The 24,182-nt window shown below is 33.1% G+C and overlaps 1 protein-coding gene across 3 annotated transcripts in view; it reads left to right on the top strand.

Annotated features, from left to right (window-relative positions):
• Positions 1-2,645: 2,645 nt before the first annotated feature.
• Positions 2,646-24,182, top strand: part of LOC105835232 (exocyst complex component 7) — a 105,283-nt gene continuing 83,746 nt past the window's right edge. The window contains exon 1 of one of the 3 annotated variants that reach the window (XM_036290989.1): positions 2,646-3,013. The gene's annotated coding sequence lies outside the window, so the exon portion shown is untranslated. The remainder of the gene's footprint in view (positions 3,014-24,182) is intronic. The other 2 variants (XM_036290988.1, XM_036290990.1) reach the window with 2 other exon arrangements.

Raw genomic sequence — 24,182 nt, 5'->3', positions numbered from 1 at the left:
GTGACAACATTGGAGCAATGCGGATCGCAGAAAACCCTGTATTCCACAACCGAACGAAGCACATTGACGTGAGACACCACTTCGTTCGCGAAGCGTTAATTCAAGAGAAACTGAGGCTTGAGCATATTTCCACCAACGAGATGGCATCCGATCTTCTCACCAAGAGTCTTCCTGCACCGAAGATGAAGAATTGCTTAAAATTACTCGGGCTATCGATCGAATAGATGTTGAAATCGAGCTATCGGATCGAGGGGGGGTGTTAATGTTCAAATCTGCGCGCGATCCCTCATCTCGATACCCGAAACTACCACCGGGGCGCGGCGTTCAATGTCTAACTTCCGGTATCTTCTTCTCTCAAGTCAGTCGTCGTCGTATACGCGCCGCGATACTTGCTTCTAACCTCTTATGTAAAGTTCCGTATAATCGAATAAAGATACATAGATATTCCAATTCAACCTCGTCATTAGAACATTCCCGGCCTCATACTCTAACAGTTACATTAAAATCAATTAATTAGAAGTATAATAATACTTTTAATATATTTATATATAAATTTTACCTAATTAAATATATATAAAATACCTAATTAAATATATATACTACTACACAGTGTTTGCATCGTCCAGATCCGGCTTTGCACAAACATGAACATTTAATAATTTTTTCATCAATATTTTTTATAATTAATACATTAATTTCATGTTGATTACTGCATAAATCGCTTGACTTCAGACATAAAAATATTAAACTTGTTTTCTCTTTATCATCACCTGTGATGCCACTGTACATCAATAAGTGATGTGCATTCACATTTTCCCCTTCAATATATTCGCGACTGCCCTCACCTGCGTAGTTTAATAAATCGATTAAATTTATCAAAAAAGTCATTTTCTCTTAACCCAAATAGCACTGGATGTTCCAAGGACGTCCATTTTAAGTCCAATTCAGGTCCACATGTCCATGGACATAAAATGGACATTTATAAGATGTCCATTATTTGAATTAAAATGTTCTATTCAGAACGTCTTATGCTGGATATTTGATTTATGTCCGCACTTGCATCTTACTTTTATATAATTTATCTTAATTTTTATTATATAATCTAAAAAAAATATTGTAAATTATATATATATTATTTACATAGTTCTAATTAACATTAATTTATAAATAATAATAAATTACATTGTTTTTATTTTTCAAAAGGTTTATTTTAATTGTTCTACTTTTAGATATAATATGAAATAATATAAAATAATACGTATTATTTTTTTATTTATTATTAACACTCAATTATTGGTATTTTTTAAAATGTTTGTTATAATACATTATTGTTTCTTTTTCGTATTTTATTGTTTTGTTTTTTTTTGTTTCTTTTTCTTTTTTATTATCGTTTCTTTTTATTTTTTTGTTTTTTTCCCCGTTTCTTTTTCCGACCAAAAGAGGGACATAGCAATTGGTCTGGGTCAAGCGCTGTCTCTGTCTAACCAGTAGCATAATGGGCGCTAGACAAAAAAAGAAATTGATCCGGACCATGTCTCCTCTTTGTCTTTCTGCGGGACACTTTTCAAGAGCTTGTTACAGGAAATGCACAGTCCATGCTTTATGTCGATAATTTTTACAAAATGTGGATTAACCCACTATTGCAGCAAGCCCTTTAATTGAAAAAGGCCCAAAAGAAATAATCAAATCATAATAGGTTCAAAATTTGGTTTATTTCGGACTTTCTATGAATGTCCGAAATTGTGACAAACGTATATCCCATGGACGTCCATTAAAGGACTTTCTATGAACGTACAAAGTTGTGCCAAACGTATATCCTATGGACGTCCATCGAATGTCCGACGGACCTTATTTGGACTCTTAATGGACGTCCAAATGTCCAGAAGCGGATATCCATTGGACATACAGTGGATGTCCTTGTGCTATCTGGGAAGTCTTTTACGAAGCATTCAAACAGCATATCTTGGGCCGGTATTCATAGTCGGATCTTATATTTAAGATCATCTTAAGTACTGTCTTAAGATGCCATCAACCAATCACAGAGCCGTATTAGCATCTTAAGACATTGCTTGAGACGATCTTGAAATAAGATTTGACTATGAATACCGGCCTTGGACCTATTTTTAGTTACTGTTTGCCTCCGCACCGTGGCGGCACCCATCGCTTAACATGACGAATACACATATATCAATTCTTCGTAAGTAAAAATTCCAACCGATTGGAATTTATGTTATGTTTAAGTTTACAGCTATTTCTAATGTTAGAGCCACCGCACAAGCTTTTTCGTAACACGTTACGTTACGTTAAGTGCTCCATAAACCTAAGTTTGTACTTAAAATTAAACTTACATCAACGCACAAAGAAACTTTTAACGTAAGTTCTTAAGTTCTTACGTTAAGAATTTCTTTGTGCGTTAATTTAAGTTAAATTTTAAGTACAACTTAGGTTCGTATGGAGTACTTAACGTAATTAACGTAACGCGTTAGCCCTCGTCTACAATAAAGATTTAAGCTTTAAGCCGCAAGAAATTAACCAATCACAATCGAGTATTCTTATAAAAATCTACTGTGATTGGCCAGTTTCTTACGGCTTAAAGCTTAAATCCTTCATTGTAGACTAGGGCTTATGGAAGAGTTTGTGCGGTGGCCCGAACCCGACCTGCGCCTGGTTGCTGATTGGTCACCGCATGCGTTTGCCGAAGCTCACCGCAGACATGGAGTTTTAGCATTAGTCGCTGACAGATTTCCTAACCTAAAAGATCGTCAACTTTAACAATTTAAATAAGAAGCATACGTGCCATATATCTATCATAGATCTGGCACATTAAAACCACAAAAAAAAACTTTAACAATAAAAAAAAAAACTAAGTTTCACATCTATCACGGCTGTGACACATTAAACTTACAAAAAAACTTAACGATTGATATCTCGCTTCACTTAGCAGATCAACGCTTTTCTCTGCTATATTCTTTCGTTTTGTGCAAAAACGCATCGAATTATATCGATATTGGAGGTAAGATTGTTAAACTGAATAATTACATTTTTTATACTTTTATAGTTAATAATAATTTTTAAAAAATATACAATATAACAATTTCCTCTCCTATTTTCTCCTAACTTTGTAAAAGAGGATGAGTGAAAACTGAATTTTGATCTCATCGAAACCTTTTTTGTGCATGTTATATTGTTGGGTATGCTGAATTTAATCAATTCAACATTATTTTCAAAATGGAATGATGAGAAAGTATTGAAAATTGCATTTAAATTGCAAAATTTTTGATAAAATTTTAATGAAAGCTCAAGATTATGCTTTCTTAGCCACTCTTTCTTTTTATCTATCCACTCTTGTACTATTATGTGGGGTCTACAATGGCAGCAGGAGTAATGGAATAAGGAGTAAAAGTAACAATTGACCAATTAAAAACCGAGAGTAAATGAAATGGGCAAATCTCATTTCATATTTCTTCTTACTCCTACTCCATTACTCCTGTTGCCATTGTAGACCCTGCATTACATAACGTTACTTTTTTTTTTATAATCCCACTAATTTTATCCAGGCTGCGATCCAAAATTTACTGTCAGTACTGAAAATGTATAGTATACGTAACATGAAGTATAGACTTTTGGTACTGGCAGTGAGTTTCAGAACGCAGTTCGAGTTCCCCCAAAATTGAATATAATATTACCCAATATAAGTAAACATGCTTAAACTTGTCCTAAATCTGCTTTTCTTTTTCCTTATTTTCTTTTTTTCTCCAACTTTTTCTTCTTTTCTTCCTTTTTTTCTACTCTCTCTCTTTCTCTCTCTCTCTCTGTCTCTCTCTCCCCCCCCCCTACCTCTTTATTTTCTCACTAATGTATTTTCAAAGTGCTCAAGAAAAAGTGATTTAATTGGAGAGATATAGATAAAGATATTAATACTAATAATGTCCTTCTACTGAAGTCTTGAATTAAGTTATTCAAAATTTGAAATATTTTTCCTATGTTTTTATTGATAAATCTTTATCTTTTAGCTATTATCAGTCATTCATACAACTGTAAAAAATTAAGTAGTTAATTGTTGTTTGCATGTTGCTACAATAATATGATATTTTGCTTATGCTTGATACTTGGAAATGACTCCTCATTCAGCTGGGTATTTAGACAATCTTTTTAATATCAAAGGCTATTGAGAATGATAACAAGGTTGATGAATAATTATGATTATTGAATAAAAGAACTTTTAACACACACATATGCACATACACACACGATCAGATATTTGTCACATCTGCATTATTGTTCCTGAGTCATCCTAAGAACAGAATGATTTAAATCCGATTTTCAATACATTTCCATTGTTCCATTTTGAAAATAATGCTTGATTTAGCACATCCAGAAATATAAGAAAACATGTATTAAAAAGGTTGTGGAAGTGGATCAAGATCCGGATTTTATCCTTCTTTGTATATTTTTATACAAAGGAAATAGTTAGTTGAATTAATATAAATGTTAAATAATTAATTTTATTATAGTGTAGTAGTAATGTAAATGATTATTTGAAAATTTTAAAAAGAAAATTTATATTATTGTACTTTTTGTATCAGGGGTTATTAAAATAATAATTTTATATTAAAGTTTTCTCGAAGTTTAAAGAGTTAATAAAAATTATGATGTTAGTATGAAAATGTTATTATGAATATTTTATTAGAGAATATATTTTAGTCAATTTAGCAGATGTCTAGTTTTTTTAAATTTAAATTTAATTTATTCTTAAATTTAAAAATATGTAATTAATTTTATTATAATTATTTTTAATTTAGGGTAAAAAATTATGGGATAAGCTATAATTTTTATTAAAAGTAAGAAATTGATGTTTTATTTAATAATATTGTTAAAAATTTAATTTTATAGAAAAAATTTAATAATTTATAAATTAAAGGATTAAAATAATTTTAAGGATAATTGAGTTAATTGTTAAAAAAAATATTTATTTGAATGATAATTAAATAAAGTAAAAATGATAATATTAGTAAAAAAAAATATTTATAGAAATTTTTATTAAATAAAGTAAATTAGATTAAGGAATTAGGCAAATTTTAGATTCACCTGTTTAATAAAAACATGGTTTTTTGATTATAATATAAGATCGGTCCTGCTCAATGAAGTTTTTTAAATAGCTGCAGTATCTATGACTGTGCAAAGGTAGCATAATCATTTGTTTTTTAATTGAGAACTGGAATGAAGGGATTGATGAAATCTATACTTTCTAAATTTAAATATTTAAAATTTATTATTAAGTTAAAATGCTTAAATGGAATTAAGGGACGAGAAGACCCTATAGAATTTTATATTAATTATTGGTTTAAAGGTTAGTTTAAATATATTAATATTAATATTTAATTGGGAGAATTGTTAAATTTTATTAACTTAAAATATTTGTAAAAATATAGATTAATAAATTTAAGAGTGATTATTAAATTAAAAAGGAATTAATTACCTTAAGGATAACAGCGTAATATTTTTGGAGAGTTCATATTGATAAAAATGATTGCGACCTCGATGTTGAATTAAGATAAAAATTAAATGGAGGTATTTAATATTTAAGTCTGTTCGACTTTTAAAATCTTACATGATTTGAGTTTAAATCGGCGTGAGCCAGATTGGATTCTATCTTTAATAAAGTTATAAATATTTGTATGAAAGGACTTTATTTATAGATTAAAATCTTTAAATAAAATAAATAAATAATAAAATATTACTTTGGCAGATTAGTGCATTAAATTTAGAATTTAAAATTAAATATACTATAAATATAGTAATAATTATAAATTATATATATTATTTTTTATTAAATTTTATTAGATTATTTATAGTTTTAGTAATTGTTTTGATTGGGGTTGCTTTTTTAACTTTATTAGAGCGTAAGATTTTAGGATATGTTCAATTGCGTAAGGGGCTTAATAAGGTTGAAGTGGGGAGGATTTTACAACCTTTCAGGGATGCAATTAAGCTATTTACTAAAGAATTTTTTTTTATTTTGAAATCAAATAATTATTTGTATTATATTTGTCCTGTTTTATTATTTATATTTATATTATGTAATTGATTAGTGAGTGGATTTAAAAATAGCCCTTATTTATATATGCATAGAATCTTTTCCGAGAAAAAAAATTATTGCTCAAGCCCTTTCTTTTATTTGTTTAATTTAAAATTTTTTAAGTATTGATAAGTAGAAACATAATAAATTCAAAACTGTAAAAAAATTGTAACAGATAATTGAATTTGTGATTGAAAGTTTATACCTTATCCATTCATATTAGTAAATATTTTTTTAGATAATTTTAATTATAATAGAGAGTAAGTATATATTCTCTGTTTTAATTAAAAAAAAATTTTTTTACATGATTTTAATTACACCTGACAATAGTTTGTGATAAAAAATTCATATTTTATTAATTTTATCAGCAAATAATCTCTACTATAATTAAAAATTAAAATTATTTTTTATCTTATTTTAATTTTAGCATTGATTAATTTCTATTTGGTCATAATATAATAATAGGTACATGTATAAATTTGGGTCACATAATTTAATATTACCAACAGCGTCTTGAGCAAGAAGCCAATGATTGTTAAACTGTTTGATTAAATAACTCATTTTACACTTTATTTATAAATTGCTATATTAAAAATTTAATTCATAAAAGACAATATTAAAGAACATTTTTATAAGTTCATATTATTTACCGCGCGATATAAAAAAATTATAAAATTAAATAAAGAGGCTTTAACGACGAATTTTCTTTTCAGGAAAGATTCTACACATAAAAATGAATTTATAAAAGAGAATAAAAATTTTAGGCGATTTGAGAACCACAAAGTAAACGCGAATTTGCCATGTTTTTCTTCGTATTTTTTCCCGGAGAATTAAAAAATTGATCTTAAAATTACGCCAAGTAAAAGGGAAAATAGTTACAAACATTTAAAAGTTGATTTTCTCTGAAAATTATGCATTTCCAACACTGCCATCTTAAATACCTTTGACCTTTTTAGAGGTGCTAAATCTCACGTTTTATGGGAGACTTATATTCCTAAAACTTGATAATGATATGAAAATATACTCTAAGCATAAAATTTAATAAAAAAGCACAAAATTCGATAAAGAATCATATTCTCATATTATATAAACATTACAGCGCAGATTGTAGTGTTTACATAAAAAACCTATAATCTTTTTCGCTTACAAATATGTTTAAATTTTTTCTTTGTAAATTCTAAGTCCTGTAAGTTCTTTTCAGGACGTTATCTTTTCTTGTTGATAATTCTTAATTAAATTATATCTAAAATACCTCTTGTAATTCTCCCACAAAAATTGTTCTTTGTAAACTATTAGCGATGACTTTATTGCTTAAAACATCAATTTTTTAAAAAGTTTCTACAAAAAAGTGGCGATTTCTAAAAAAAATAAAACAAAACACAATAAATTGTTTTATTTAATATGTGAAGAGTTGGAAAGGTAGAAAGAGAAAATATTGTTTTACATTAAATTATATTTTACACAAGCTATTTTTCCAAAAATCGTTGCTTAAATTTTTAAATAACTTGCTTAATGAATTATCTTGCGAATTATTTTGTCATTTTTATTATTCTAAATTTTAGAATAATAAAATCAATTATTTTAGAATCTAAAATTATTGATTTTTTAAATAATTTTTATAATAATTTTATAAAATAAATGTTCTAAAAGAAAATATGTAGAAGCGTTAAAAAAACAGGAATAATTTTTTTATAAAAAATTTTTTTATATTGAACAAATTTTTGTAGCTAGCTGTTTTATTTTTTAGTATAAAAGCATAGCATAAAAATACTTTCCTCTAATATAAAACTGTTAAAAAATAATTATCTAAAAAGAATTGTGATTTTTTTTAACCCTTGGAGAACACACCTATTTTTTCGATCACGAAGAACACTGTGGGTCAATTTGACCCTACACACAATTTGATCGTCCACCATTTTAAATTGACGAGTGCGATCAGCTTGAAAAAATTTCCAGATGTACTTGGAACATTGTTAAATCAATTGATATAAATAAAAAGTGCTGTTGGAATTATTTACATATTTTAAAAAATTCACGGAGAAATTATTTAAAAAAAAAAACGTAATTTACGAAAAATATTGTATTTTTTAATTTTTTAAATATTTCTGGCTAAAAATTTACGTGTGTATTCTTGAAATGTAGTAGAATCAAGAAAAAAATTGTACTCTAGTGTACCTTAAAAAAAAGGTATTTATTTTGTTAGGTATTTATTTTGCCCGAAAAACTTGAATTTCTAAGGCTACACGACAAGTGCTAATCGAATATCGACAGATCTAATTATTTTAACGTAATTCTCATATAGTTCGGGACGCGTACAATATGTTTCTGTAAAGTTCCGGTGATATAATTAATTAGGACATTTTTTAAACAATTATTTTGCTTGAAAAACTTGAATTTCTCAGGCTACACGACAAGTGCTAATCGAATATCAACAGATCTAATTATTTTAACGTAATTCTCATATAGTTCGGGACGCGTACAATATGTTTCTATAAAGTTCAGGTGATATAATTAATTAGAACATTTTTTAAACAATTATTTTGCCCGAAAAACTTGAATTTCTAAGGCTACACGTCAAGTGCTATTTGAATATCGACAGATCTATTATTTTAACGTAATTCTCATATATTTCGGGACGCGTACAATATGTTTCTATAAAGTTCCGGTGATATAATTAATTAGAACATTTTTTAAACAATTATTTTGCTCGAAAAACTTGAATTTTTGAGGCTACACGACAAGTGCTAATCGAATATCGACAGATCTATTTATTTTAACGTAATTCTTATATAGTTCGGAACGCTTACAATATGTTTCTATAAAGTTCAGGTGATATAATTAACTAAAACATTTTTTAAACAATTATTATGCTTGAAAAACTTGAATTTCTAAGGCTACACGACAAGTGCTAATCGAATATCGACAGATCTAATTATTTTAACGTAATTCTCATATAGTTCGGGACGCGTACAATATGTTTCTGTAAAGTTCCGGTGATATAATTAATTAGAACATTTTTTAAATAATTATTTTGCTTGAAAAACTTGAATTTTTAAGGCTACACGACAAGTGCTAATCGAATATCGACAGATCTAATTATTTTAACGTAATTCTCATATAGTTCGGGACGCGTACAATATGTTTCTATAAAGTTCAGGTGATATAATTAATTAGAACATTTTTTAAACAATTATTTTGCCCGAAAAACTTGAATTTCTAAGGCTACACGTCAAGTGCTATTTGAATATCGACAGATCTATTTATTTTAACGTAATTCTCATATAGTTCGGGACGCGTACAATATGTTTCTATAAAGTTCCGGTGATATAATTAATTAGAACATTTTTTAAACAATTATTATGCTTGAAAAACTTGAATTTCTAAGGCTACACGACAAGTGCTAATCGAATATCGACAGATCTAATTATTTTAACGTAATTCTCATATAGTTCGGGACGCTTACAATATGTTTCTATAAAGTTCAGGTGATATAATTAATTAAAACATTTTTTAAACAATTATTTTGTTTGAAAAACTTGAATTTCTAAGGCTACACGACAAGTGCTAATCGAATATCGACAGATCTATTTATTTGAACGTAATTCTCATATAGTTCTGGACGCTTACAATATGTTTCTATAAAGTTCAGGTGATATAATTAATTAAAACATTTTTTAAACAATTATTTTGCCCGAAAAACTTGTATTTTAGGGCTAGGCCTGAAATTCTAATCGAATATCGACAGATCTATGTATTTTAACGTAATTCTCATATAGTTCTGGACGTGTACAATATGTTTCTATAAAGTTCAGGTGATATAATTAATTAGAACATTTTTTAAACAATTATTTTGCTCGAAAAACTTGAATTTCTAAGGCTACACGTCAAGTGCTATTTGAATATCGACAGATCTATTTATTTTAACGTAATTCTCATATAGTTCGGGACGCGTACAATATGTTTCTATAAAGTTCAGATAATATAATTAATTAAAACATTTTTTAAACAATTATTTTGACCGAAAAACTTGAATTTCTAAGGCTACACGACAAATGCTAATCGAATATCGACAGATCTATTTATTTGAACGTAATTCTCATATATTTCGGGACGCGTACAATATGTTTTTATAAAGTTCAGGTGAAATAATTAATTAGAACATTTTTTAAACAATTATTTTGCCCGAAAAACTTGTATTTTAGGGCTAGGCCTGAAATTCTAATCGAATATCGACAGATCTATGTATTTTAACGTAATTCTCATATAGTTCTGGACGCCTACAAGAGTTTTTTAAAAAGTTACGGTGTTATAATTAATTAAAACATTTTTTAAACAATTATTTTGCCCGAAAAACTTGACTTTTGAGGGCTAAAGGTGAGATGCTGTTCAAATATCGACAGTTCTATTTATTTTAACGCAATTCTCATATAGTTCCGGACGCGTACAATAAGTTTCTAAAGAGTTCCGGTAATATAATTAATTAAAACATTTTTTAAACAATTATTTCACCCGAAAAACTTGAATTTTGAGAGCTAGACGTGAAATGCTAATCGAATATCAACAGTTCTATTTATTTAAATGCATTTTTCATATAGTTTTGGACGCGTACAATAGTTTTTTAAAAAGATACGGTGTTTTAATGAATTAAAACATTGTTTAAACAGTTATTTTTCCCGGAAAACTTGATTTTTGAGGACTAGACGTGAAATGCTAATCGAATATCGACAGTTTTATTTATTTTAACGCAGTTCTCATATAGTTTCAGACGCGTACAATAATTTTCTAAAGAGTTTTGGTAATATAATTAATTAAAACATCTTTTAAACAATTATTTTGCCCGAAAAACTTGAATTTTGAGGGCTAGACGTGAAATGCAAATTGAATATCAACAGTTCTATTTATTTTAACGCAGTTTTCATATAGTTCTGGACGCGTACAATAGTTTTTGGAAAGTTACGGTGTTATAATTAATAAAAATATTTTTTAAACAATTATTTTGCTCGGAAAACTTGAATTTTTAAAGCTAGACCTGAAATGCTAATCAAATATCGACTGATCTATTTATTTTAACGTAATTCTCACATAGTTCCGGACGCGTACAATAATTTGCTATAGAATTCAGGTGATATAATTAATTAAAACATTTTTTAAACATTTATATTTTCCGGAAAACTTGAATTTTGAGGGTTGACGGGAAATGCTAATCGAATATCGAGAATTCTATTTATTTTTAAACAGTTTTCCTATAGTTCCGGACGCGTACAATAATTTTCTAAAGAGTTCGCCAGAAAGTGAAAGTTTTGAAAATTAACAGGTAACATTACATATAATATATTATAATTTTTAATTTATTTAAAGGGGATTAAGTATGGAGATAAAGTATGTAAGAGTGATATTAAGAAACATGAAAATATAATATAATCACTAATTTGTGTTTAGTGAGTGAGAGAGGGGTGGAGGGAGGAGAGTGGGAGAGCGTGAGAGATAAAGAAGAGGATTAAATAAGAAAGTAAAGTGTAAGAGTAATATTGAACAATATGAAAATAATATAATTAATATCATTAATATTATAATTAATAATTTAGAGAGTGGGAGAAAGAGCGTGAGATAGAGAAGGGCATTAAATATGATAAAGTGTGTGAGAGTAATATTACAGAAGAAAAAAAAGTGCAATGTTCAATATAAAAATGCTAAGTGGCGCGCGCGAAGCGCGCGCAATGTTGTGGTCTAGTAAAGTAAAAAAATCAAACATTTTTGTGAAAAAATTTTAGAAAAATTTATTTCTTATTACATATATGTGAATACTTTATTATTTAAATGACTTGTGGTAAAAGTTAACTTATTTATTGTCGGCGACGGCTTCACTATAATCTGAATACGACGTGTCATAGTTTGACTGTACTGACACATTATTCACCTCAGAAGAACTGTTGCCATCGAAATATTCTTGTTCGACACGTATTAAGGCATTCTGAATACGTGGCCGCAAACTATATGCCATCGTGCTTACTATTGAAAAACCGACGCTTAGTACACAACAGGGTCAGAATGATCCTGCACCGACTTCAAATAATGCCCAACACCTATTAGGTGTTGCGCTGTACAAAAGGAGCATCTTAACATATAGTTAGTACCCCGAACTACAGGTAGAAGACCTCAGGCCCGCCAATTTTCAAAATGCTTTCAAGATATTTACGATTAAATTCGAGGTAAGGGTCAAATTGAATGTGTTCTCCGAGGGTTAATGAATTGAAATTATGTCAGGATATAAAAATTCGAAATTATATTACAACATACTTATTGTTAGAGGAAAGAAAGCGATTGTGAACTAGATTGGGATTATGGAATTCACATATTTCATATACTTTATAAGTTACAGAAGAATCTGTCATTAATATACGTACAATAGATTGTGAATTAAATATTAGTTATATAATAGTCCAACGAATACGAATTGTTATTCCTGTTCTATCCTGCATACATGTAAGAGTTACATGTAAAAGATCAATGTGTCACAGAAAATATTTGTCATTGACTTCTAAATATTAGTGAAGCTAATGAAACTTTTATGGCAAATATTATGTGAAATCATCATTTATTTGTGTGAATATATTTTTAACTTTATAAGAACATTATTATAAAGTTAATCAAAAGTATTATGAATTATTATTAACTTGCACACGTAGTTTCTAACTCTAACATATGCAGATGGAAGCTAAACTGTTGGACAGATATTTTGGATGATGGAGTTATTTGTCCTACTCTTTCTTTAAATGTTCTGATGGTAAAGGTCATTGCACGTTTCTATAACCATTACCGTAAGAAATTGAGCAACAATTGGTTAATATGGTCGGTTACGGCTGATTTAAGCAATATAAATGGTCGAAATCTTACGGTTACGATTACGGAAATGTACGTGCAATGGCCTTAATTTATAGTCATCCCTAGTAAGCAAAAAATTATTGCTGCAACGTTATTGTAATGTTATTCACTAACATACTAATGTTTTCAAGTATGTAGTTTTTAACATTATATATCGGGAATAAAAATGGTGGAGGAGAGTGGATAGAGAGGAGAGCTGCTCCAGGAATAATCAGAGGATAAAGTGAAGTGATAAGTGGTGATGGAGTGAGAAGAATGATAGGAGGAGGAAGAGAAAGTGGAAAGGAGGACCGGACATTGAAGGGAAGTGTGAGGAGGATGTAGAAGAGGCAAGAGGCGGATAAGAAAAAAATGGGGCAGGCAAGTGAGAAGATGATGTGGCGGATGGAGAAGGAGGACAATACGCAGGCGCGACCAGAGTGGAGAGGAGAGAGGAGAAGGAAGAAGGATCAGGGAGTCGGTTGGCAGCAGTGACAGCGGAGAGGACGGTAGACATGGTATCGAGAGCAGGGATTGGTGGAAGAGGCGGTTGATGATGAAGAGAGTGGACAACAGATGGCGCGGAGGAAGAAGAAGGATGGTGGTAGCGGGTTTGGGAACGCATGCGTTCGCAAACACGTAGTCCTCCAGGAGATTTCGAGTGGAGCGAGATATCGATAGATCGATAGGAGTTAAGGGAGGAAGATGATTGGTGGAGAGAGCAAAGCGAGAGTCAGAGTGGTTATCGAGCAGGGAGAGAAAGAGGTGAAGTACCACATGGCAGTGAATGTTAAGTTATGGTGGTAAAGAAGTCGGCGAAGAACGGAAAGTGGAGTAAGGAAAAGAGTGAAGAGAGAAATAGAGGAAAGGAGGTAGAAGATAAGAAGATGGAGAATAGAGAGTTGACGGAAATAAGGGAGGAGTTAAGAGGGATAAAGGAATGCTTGATGGAGATGATGGGGTTATGGAAGAGATGGTTAGGGGGAAAGGAAGAGACGCAGGAAAAGGAGAAGAGGAGGAAGGGCAGAAAGAAAACGGAAATAAGGAGAAAATGGAGGTGCAGGAGGAATGGAGATCAGGAGAAGAAGAGATATGGAAAACGAGACAAGAGGAAGGACAGCAAGGACAGACGTAGGGAAGACAGACAGAGAGAGAGGAGGAGGGAGGAAGGAGAAGAAGTCAGAAGAGGAGAAGATAAAAGAGGGAGAGAGGAGGAAAGAAGAGGGGAAGAGTAAGGAGAAATTAGAGGGAGGAGACGAGGAGAAAGACAGGGATGAGGAATACAAGGAGAAGAGAGTCGAGAGGAATGAGGTGACGGAGGAGATGATGGAGGAGTGGTGGAAGGAGGTGGAGGCGGAGGAGGAGAGAATGTGGAGGAAAGAGAGAGAAAGACATTTGAGACATTTGAAATGAGAGGAGAGAAGAGGCGGAGAGAGAAAGAGGGATGATAGAGAGGAGATGGCAGAGGGACGTAGTAAAGGAGGGACAGGAAAGTGATTGGAGAGAGGTGACGAGAAAGAGGAATGGACAGAAAGAGACAGAAGAAGGGAGGAGCAGGACGAAGGGGAGAGAGGAGCCGGAGGAGTGCAAGAAGAAGGAAGAATGGAGGATGAGGATTGACAGGAGGAAGGAGGATGGAGGAGAGGATGAAGAGCAGACTGGTTGAGAGAGAGAGAGAAATACGCAGAAGGAAAGACGGAGGATAGGAGGGGAAGAAGAGGACAGAAGGAGAAGAGAGAAGAATGTAGTGTGGAGAGGGGTGGAGGGGGAGGACGAAGAAGAGAGGAGGTTTTTTGTGGAGAGTATTATGGAGCGGGTGTTAGGAAGGAGGGTGATCGTGGACAGGGTGGAGGAAAGGAAGGGGGAGGGGGGAAGATAGGGGTGCTGATAACGGAGATGAAAGGGGAGACGGATAGAGAAGAGATATTGGCAAGGGGAGGTGAGGTAAAGGGGGCATGGGGGTGAGAGTGGATGAGGATTTGACGATGGGGGAGAGAAGAATGAGATGGAGGATCATGGAGGCGGCGAGAAGAAAAAGGACGAAGGGAAAAAAGGTGGAGGTTTCAAACAGAGGGTTGTGGATAGAGGAGAGGAAATGGACAGAGAGGGGGGTAGATGGAGAGAGGAGGAGAAGGACTGAGGACTAAGGAAGGGGAAAGGGAGAGAAAAGGAAAGAGGGGAAGAGTTGAGAGGAAGGAGGGGGGAAAGGTGGAGATAAGGATATAGGCGTGGGGAAGGGAGGGAAGAAGAAGTAAGATGGGCAAGTTGCAGGTCGCGGAGCAAGATAGAGAAAATATGGGGAGGGGGGAATGATTGGTCAAGTAAGAATTAAAGTTGATCATGTGATTTATAGGTAAGCAGGTGGTGGAGAGAGGAGGCAAGAAGAGATGTGAGGAGGATAGAGAACAAATGAGAGATGGAAGAAGCGAGAGGAGAGGCAATAGATGGAGGAAAGAAGAGAGTAAGAAAGAAATGGACGACGAGGATCGAGGAACGTGAAGGTCAACGGAAGGAAGGAGGATGAGGAGAGAAGGAAGAAAGAGAAAGAATGATCCAGGAGAGGAGGGAAAGGGGACTTTGGGGACCTAGTGAGGACGAGAAGGGGAGGAAGTTAAAAGTATGTAAAGGTCGCACAATGGCCAGGGCGCGTAGGTAGGTCTGTGATAAGTAAGATGTATTATTTTGAGAAGTTGATTATGACATTGTGATATTTTGACATGTATGATATTAGTTGAGTCTGCAAACCCCGAGGGGACGTAGTTAATAAATATCTAATATTATATATCACATCATTATGAACAAACTTTGGCTTCAATTTGGAGGTTTCGGTAATGTTGAAATAACGTTTGCAATGTTGTAAATAATATTGCATTTATATTTTTATTTAACATAGCGAAAATGTTAAAATAACACAGTAAAAATGTTGAAATAACATAAATATAATGTAAGAAAAAAATTAAATTTATGTTGTTTCTCAACAAGCACGGTTACCCACATCATAGTCGCATTGCTTAATTTTTGTGATCAGAAAAACTCATCCATCCAACTGTGAACCACCGTCGACATTGTTGGACTTTGAAGATTGTACGCAACCTAACACCTAACACTTCGTAATGATCCGTGAACACTTGATGCTTATGAATACCTCTTACTTCACGCACACACATATATAAGTACCTGGTCTCTTTTTTTCCGTAGACCCAATATACTCGCACGAAAATACTGGGTGTTTCTAAAATGATAGCAGTAACTTTGTTTAAAAATTCTTTTTTGAAACAACTTGTATTTTGAAATACTGCTTTATACATCGTCATAATGTTTTCTTTTTTTTTAATATTAATTACTCTCTTCCATTCTTGTTAAATCCTCTGAACCTTCTTCTAAATCTTAAATTTATTTATTATAATAAGATATTTAATATTTTTTAAAATAACATGCAATATATGAAACTATCAACTTATATTTCAACTGATTTATTCATTCACGTATTTATAACTCATTTTATTTTTCTAACCATTGTCACAGAATTCGTTTGTTTATACTCTCTCTGAAGTTTTAAAATGCACCCGCATAAATCGCCCGTTTTGGGTTCGAGTTTTGATACGATTTTGATAGTATATCATCATACTTTCATCTCTTCTAAATTTCGATTTGTGCATATCTTTTTTTTGCTATGATATAATAGGCTAAAGTTGATATTTTTCTCTAACTTCTAAAAGATTTGTTTATTCTAAAAAATTACGTAACACTTCTTTTTTTAACAATTTTTTGTTGCTCATTTACAATTATGGTTTTTGTAATATCTCGGTAAATAAGCTTTTTTTTCTTAAGCTTTTAGAAAATTTATAGTAAATAACGCAGTTTTTCAGAAATAGGTGGTACCTATATTTAATTTATTGCTATAAGGTTTTTTTTTTTTTTTAATTTTAAGGCAAGTTTTAACCGTGTTCACATAAAATAACGTTAATGAAATACTCTCGTATATACATGTTTTTTTTCTGTGCTCGCTGAGATAGGTATTCAACATCAGTTAAAAAATATTTTCCTGAAATTCGTAAGTTGACCTCTTAATGACATTCTGACTTAAACGTCGTTTTCAAGTCACGATAAATTAGTCTTCTAACAGACTAACAAATCTCTTCTGAAACTTTTTTTTATATGAGAAATTACCTCAAGGTTTTTTCGTGTTGAACAGATAAAATGGCATACCTTCATTGGTGTAGTGACCACTTTAACCCTTCATATCTCAGTAATTTAAGCTATGCTCTTTCTCTACTTTTTAGAGTATTGATGATGTTACTTGATATACTTTTTTTCCCCGCCTTTCAAACTTCGATGTCCACGCAACGGGTGATTTTAGACCTGTTTTTGCGGTCGCTCTTTTCAAATCTAATCACCATTAAGTCGCGCGTTTATATGTATGCATAATTAGTTGTTTTTGAATCTTTTATCTATATATATAACACAGAAATGTTAGGCTATTCATTTCTATTTCCATTCATTTGCTTTTGGTTTTCTTTTTTTCCCTTTTTTTGTTCTAAAATACACGCCCGTGTTAGTTGTTCGCGGAAATACAAACTAACAAACATGCGTACTTATCATTTAATACACTATCATTAGTTGTGCCGTTTACATCAATACATCGTGCCGTTCTCAAGCATGTTCTTGTTTTATACATCTTTTTACCAAACTTTTTATAATGAAGATCATGTTATGATACCCTTTCTATGATGAAAATTCGAATCAATGGTTCCATATACAGGTTGTTTAATTTTAGGATTTTTTCTTATAGTTACGCCATTCATTTTTGAAACTCCTTGTTTATGGAATATCCAAACCCATGGCAACCATCCTCGAATAATTTTGAATTAAATGAGACCATTTGCTAGTGGTTCGTGCCACAAATGACGCTGTAGTTTGCATTCATATAGACAAATGCTTTTCCGTTACTATTCAATATAAAGAAAATTTTGGAAAAAGTCTGTATATGTTAAAAACTAACCCCTTATTTTTTATCCGGAAGAATTTTGTAACATAATAAGACCATTTGCATGTGGTTCGGACATCAAATGACGAATATTTTTGTGGACATACAGACAACCAAACTTATATATTTTTGTTTTTTATAAATCCCTGTTTAGGTTAATAACATTGTTTTACATTGATTTATTTATTTATTTATTTCCATATACAGGTTTTTTCCTAAATATTTGGCGTTACTTTTAAAAATGTATGCCCTTAAATAAAACACCTTGTATATGGAAAATCTAATCCCATGATAGTCTTTACTTGTTAAATTTTGAATAAAATATGCCTATTTGCAAAAGATTCGGGCCCCGATTGACGATGTAGTTCGCGGTTATACAGACACACGCTTATCTCTTACTAATCAATATATAGATTTTTTTTAAATTCTGCATATCATAAATCCTAACCCATAGCAATTCTCGTAAAATTTGGAATTAAATGAGACCTTTTGTATTCGATTTGGGCCCCAATTGTTGAAGGTGTTTGCGGTCATATAGAAAATACGGACATACAGACTCCCTGGATTTATATTTATAGTTTATTGAAAAACCCTGTATATGTTATAAACAAACCCCTAATTTTATTTCGGAAGAAATTTAAAACAAAATGAGTCTAATTGCATGAGATTCAGACTTAAAATGACTAAAATTATTGCGGACATACAGACCTACAGACAACCGAATTTATATACACTCAACAGCGAAAAAAGCAGTACAATTAAAATTTCGGAAAATTTTACGAAATTCCAAATAATTATAACTTGGTAAATAATAAAGATAACAATTTTTCTCAAAAAGGAAAATAAAGCTTGAAGTGTCCACTTTAAGAATATTTTAATAGCAATTATGCGTGGCTATTTTTTTCAAAATGGCGGATGACAAAGTGAGAGGATGCAAAATTAATAAATAGAGATCTGAATTTGCGGCGGTGCATGGCATGAATCAGGTTTCACAGCCCAATGGAACGAAATGCAAATGAAAATATAGAGCATTAGCTTTAAAATGCTTTCTTACAGAATTCGATGCGATAATTTTTCGCTGAGTAATTAAAATTTGAATGAAAAAACAGCTTTTCTCTTTAAACTTGCATAACTCAGCGATAAATTATCATATCAAGCTCCGTAAAAAAGCATTTTAAAGATAATACTCTATACTTTTAGATGATTTTCGTCCCATTAAGCTATGATACCTACTTTACGCCACGCGTTGTCGCAAGCTCGAATACTTTTCAGGGCCACATGATGTACAAAATCCGATTGTCATTCTCCACGTAGTGCAGATCGGGTCACTTTGATGACAGCGGTATGATTGAGTTTAACACGAATGAAATCAATGTGCAATATCATATTGATACTCAAAATTCATGATATTCAAAAAATACCGTATTTATTCGCTAAAATACCTTAAAATGCAGTGCAAATTTCAAACTCGCGTGCAATTAACAAAAAACATCGTATCGACATGTTTTTTTTTGAAATTGCTTAGAAAAGAATGAACTTTAAGAATCTGAATTAATATTAGCAAGATTTTAACGAGAAACTTGTGCAAAATAATAACAAACTTTTAGTTTTTTTATTTGAAAAACACATGTTTGGTTTTCATGCGATACAAAAGGTTTGCACTTAACAAATCAAACTTTCACGTAAGGATTCTCAAAGTAGAGTGCCCTTTAATTTAAAAAAAAGTACATGTAATTTGGATGATTTTTCGCAAAGTTGCATCACTTTGAAGATTGCCTAAAAATTGGTCAAAAATTTTGTTTCGTTTTTTTTTTGCGTCAGTGTATAATGACATTAGTAGAGGTGGAAGCTACATAGTATTCTAAAAAATCAAATCATATATGGTGTTAAGTAATTCCGTGTCGTGTTGTAAATTAAGGTCATTGTTCTGTTTTTTAATGTGTATCATTTCAGAAATTAGTCTCTTGTTTAAGGGGTTACACCGACCTAGACGGTCGAAAAACAGGCCTAACTTTGATATTTTATTCCTCCTAAACGGGTAGTGGGAATTAAATGAAATTTTGGGTGATTATTGACTTATGTTTCGACAATATAAAAAAATTTTTTTATTAAACAATGGCGACGGAAAGCAGAAATATGGCCGCTGACACACATTGAGGTTTGGAAAAACGCATTTTGCGTTGACCACTGTCCCATCTAAACGATCCATCTGAAACAAAAAAACAAAATGGTGTTTTTAAGTTAACAGTTGTGGTTTGTCGGTGACGATCGCCGATTGTCGATTTTATCGTTTGTTACAAAATTGCGATGAGTTAAAGTTAAAATTAAAAAAAAAAACGAAAAATTTTTGTTTTCATTTTTTTAATTTTTAATGAAGATCGATAAAAAAAACCAGATCGTCACCGACAAAAGAATGTTTCTGAGAGTATTGTGTAAAAATTTGAAAACGATCCATCGATTAGTTTTTGAGATTTCGTGGTCACCGACTTTGAAAACCATGTTTTGAGAAAAACGCATTTAAAGTTTCAAGTTTAGTTCTACTATTGTTAATAGCCGAATTTTGCACTTTACCTCTAGTTGGCAATTCTGGGGCCATATGAGATTCCTTCCACATCAATAACAGCAGTGCTCTGTGAAGACTTCTGTTGACGGCTTTTCTTCGCGCGTCGTCTTCTGCGCTCGTACTTCGGCCACATCGATGCGCGCTCGGTCTTGATTTTCGCAATATGCAACACAATTCTTTTATTATCATTAATAAATATGCGGCAGCATCTTCATTAAATGTGTATGCAGCAATATTGGCAGCAATTTGTACAACGTGTGCACCGCTGTGCTGCACTTTTGGCGCTATGCGCCAAATCAGATCGTTCAAACTTTCGTTAACGTTTTGCGTAAATCCACCGACGCATTTCTCCAGTAAATTATCACTAGAAAGTTGTTTTCAAATATTGGACGAATGGCTTTAATCACATCATCGTCCAGTGGCGATTTATGTTGATATTGCTCCAATTCGAGCACTCGAACGCTTGATCTTGTTTTACTCAACTCTCTGTAATTCCGGCATTTTTTCAGATATCAACATAAAACTTTCAGGATATATTCTCGAAACTTGAAGCTTCAAGAAAATGTAATAAAAAAAAATCGAATTTTTTTTCCCGCTAGGTTGGTGTAACCTCTTAAACTTTTCTCTTTGTCCAAAATTCTTATATGTTTTCAGTCAAAAGCATGCATATAATTGTTCCTATGGTCTGTGATTACCGAATTCTGGGTGGTGTTTCTCTTAATGTTCTTATGCTCTGCTATTCTTGTTTTCAATAATCCACTTGTTTGCCCCACGTACGAGGCATCACATTCATTGCAATCAATTTTATACACCACATTAGATTGTAGCAAAGATAGTGTCGTGTCTTTTGGAGCTTTAATGTATTTGTTCAACTTATTTTGGCTTGTGTAAGTTGCTCGGACTTTCGGTATTCACTTGATGCTTCTATCAATTCTTTGATATTTCCGGGATATATGGGATCGTAAAATATATATTTTTATCCTTGACTGTTATGTCATTTGATGTTGTATTATTAGTTATCGCAGAATTGAGTTTATGTATTTTCTGTGATACTCTTTCTTTGATGACTTTAAATATTAGCATCCTTCTTTCCAAAAAACGAATTTTGAATTGGTTATCAATATTTTATTAGATAATGGATATCCACTAGATTATTTATTTCTGTGGTGCAGCCAAGGCAATATTGTCTACATATCTAAAATAAAACGACGGGATGAAAATTAATTTTCCCAAGCAACTTTTTTCGAGGTCCTGCATCACCAGATCAAACGCTGAGCTCCTTGACTGTCATTGAACAATATTGTTTCATTACATGACCTTGCCGAGTTGCGTAATAGACCTTGGTGATAGATCGCTTATGCGGTAGCATCCGATATGGCCATGTATTTGGCTTCCATACTTGATAGTGCCACAGTACGTTGCTTCCTGGTCTCCCAGCACACCGCCGCACCTGCAAGGATAAAAGCATATCCCGAATAGAAGCGTCTATCGGTTAGATTAGCGCCCCAATCAGTATCAACTATTTCATATAGTGCCATATTTGTTTTTTGGTATATCAGTCTATAACCCATAATGCCCTTTAGGAGGAGGGAATAATGGCGTCGGTGAGAACGGTTGTGAATTTAGAGGCTCCGAAGTAAGGAGTGATGAAGTGATGATGGAGGTGAGAAGGAGAGTAGGAAGGTGAAAATTCGGGAAGAGGACGAGTGGTGGTCGGGTGATTGGAGGGAAGCAGGAGGACGGCGGTAGAGTAAAGATATGAAAGAATATTTTAGTGGAGTTTCGGAGGTGAGAAAAAAGAATATGGAGTAAAGTAGCCGTGGAGAAGAAGAGGACAGTGAGAGGGCATGGCTGAGAGACAAGGAAAAGTCGGTAGGCAGAAGATGAAGGCGGAAGCGAGGCAGATGACGAGACGGCGCGAGGAGAGAGGGCGCGGATGGCGGATGGTGAAGATGGTGGAAAATGGGTTGGTAGGAGTGAGGCGGCAGACGGTAGCGAGCTTTGGGAACGCAGATTTTCACGGCACGTGGTCCGTCGAAAGGAAAAGATAGCCGGCGCAGAGACAACTGTAGCAGAGAGAGAGAGAGAGAGAGAGAGAGAGAGAGAGAGAGAGAGAGAGAGAGAGAGAGAGAGAGAGAAAGCAAGTGAGGTGAAAATAGAGGCAGAAACGAAATTTAAGAGGAGGAGAAGAGAACGGGAACGGAGGACAGAGTGAGGAAGAAAGTGCGGTCGAGAGGGGAATGGAGGAGATTGGAAGAGAATTAAGAAAGCTGAGAGTGGAAATGTCAAAAGGGTTAAAAGAGGTTAGGGAAAGATTGAGAAGTCTGGAGGTGAGGCTGGAGAGGTGGGAGACGGAAGAAGAAGACTTGGATCCAGACGAGGAAGAAAAGAGGGGAAGAAAGAAGTGGAGAAGCGAACAGGAATAATGAAGAGGAAGCAGAGGGGAAGAAGAAAGACGGTCGGACGGTGACAAGCGGGAGGAGAGGCGGAAAGGGAACGAGGACAAGAGAGAAGAGAAGGCCGGGGAAGAGAGTGGGCGGTAGAGGAGACGATGGAGACTGGTGGCGGAAAAGAGCAGAGACAGGAGAAGAGGATGGGGGAGAGAGCGGAGAAGATAGAAGAGGCAAAGGGAAGGAGACAAAAGGATGGACCGGGAGGAAGCGCAAGGAGGTGAGAAAAGAGATAACGGACAGAAGTCGAGCAGAAATAAGCATGGAGTGAAGAAAAAGGGGAAAGTGAAGGAGACAGGACAAAGAAGGAAGAGAAGGAAAGAGGAGGTCATCGAAGTGGATAGGAGGCAAGGGCGGCGAAATGGTCGGGAGAGAGAGGAGGTGGACAAAATGACCAGAAAAAGAATGGGCAGAGAGAGAAGGGAAGAAGGGGGTAGGGGAATCGGAGGGTAGAGGCGTCCGAGAAAGGGTGGGGGGCAACAAGATGTAGTGGTCGTTAATGGCCAGGTCGGATCGGGAGATGAGAGTAAGAATAATTGTGAACGGTTCGGGAACGCTCTGTATCAAAAGTGCCATTGTGACTCCTAAGGGAAAACAATAAAGCATATCTAACCCATAATGTTCTTTAAATATTTAAGGATTTTTTTAGCTGCCACTCAGTGCTCGGTCGAGTAATTCGCGTTGAATTGGCTTAAGAAATTTACTGCATACACGATATCGGATCTTGTAGATACTGCCAAATATATCAGTGCTCCAATGAGACATTAATATGGGTATCTTGCCATTATTTCTTCATCAGTCTGCAATAATCTTATTAGTCGAATATCGGTATCTTTACTGGTTTACAATTCTGCATGCCGAAATGCTCCAGGATATCCTTGATGTATCGATGTTATGTTAATAATACGCGGTGGTCATTCTTATTCTACTGAAAGTGCTTTTGTTATACATCGGTTTGTTATACCAGCGATTTTGTTATACATCGATATCTTACATAGCAGGCGGTTCATTGCCCAAGCACTGATTCAATGGTCCCAGGTCCTTCATTTCAAATGAATCTGCGAATTGTTGCTTAATCTTCGTCAGCCAGTTTGAATCATTCGTGGCAAGCAAGATGTCATCAACATGTATGACGATCATCATCATGCAATTATTTCTTTGTGATGTAAACATACATGGATCCTGGTCCGTTGGTTGCATGCCTAAATGCTTCAGTTTCGCAGTGAGACGATGATACTACTG

The sequence above is a fragment of the Monomorium pharaonis genome, chromosome 8 (genome assembly GCF_013373865.1).
Source record: "Monomorium pharaonis isolate MP-MQ-018 chromosome 8, ASM1337386v2, whole genome shotgun sequence".
NCBI lineage: Eukaryota > Metazoa > Arthropoda > Insecta > Hymenoptera > Formicidae > Monomorium > Monomorium pharaonis.
Note: the sequence above shows the minus strand (reverse complement) of the source record. Positions and strands in the feature narration are given on the sequence as shown.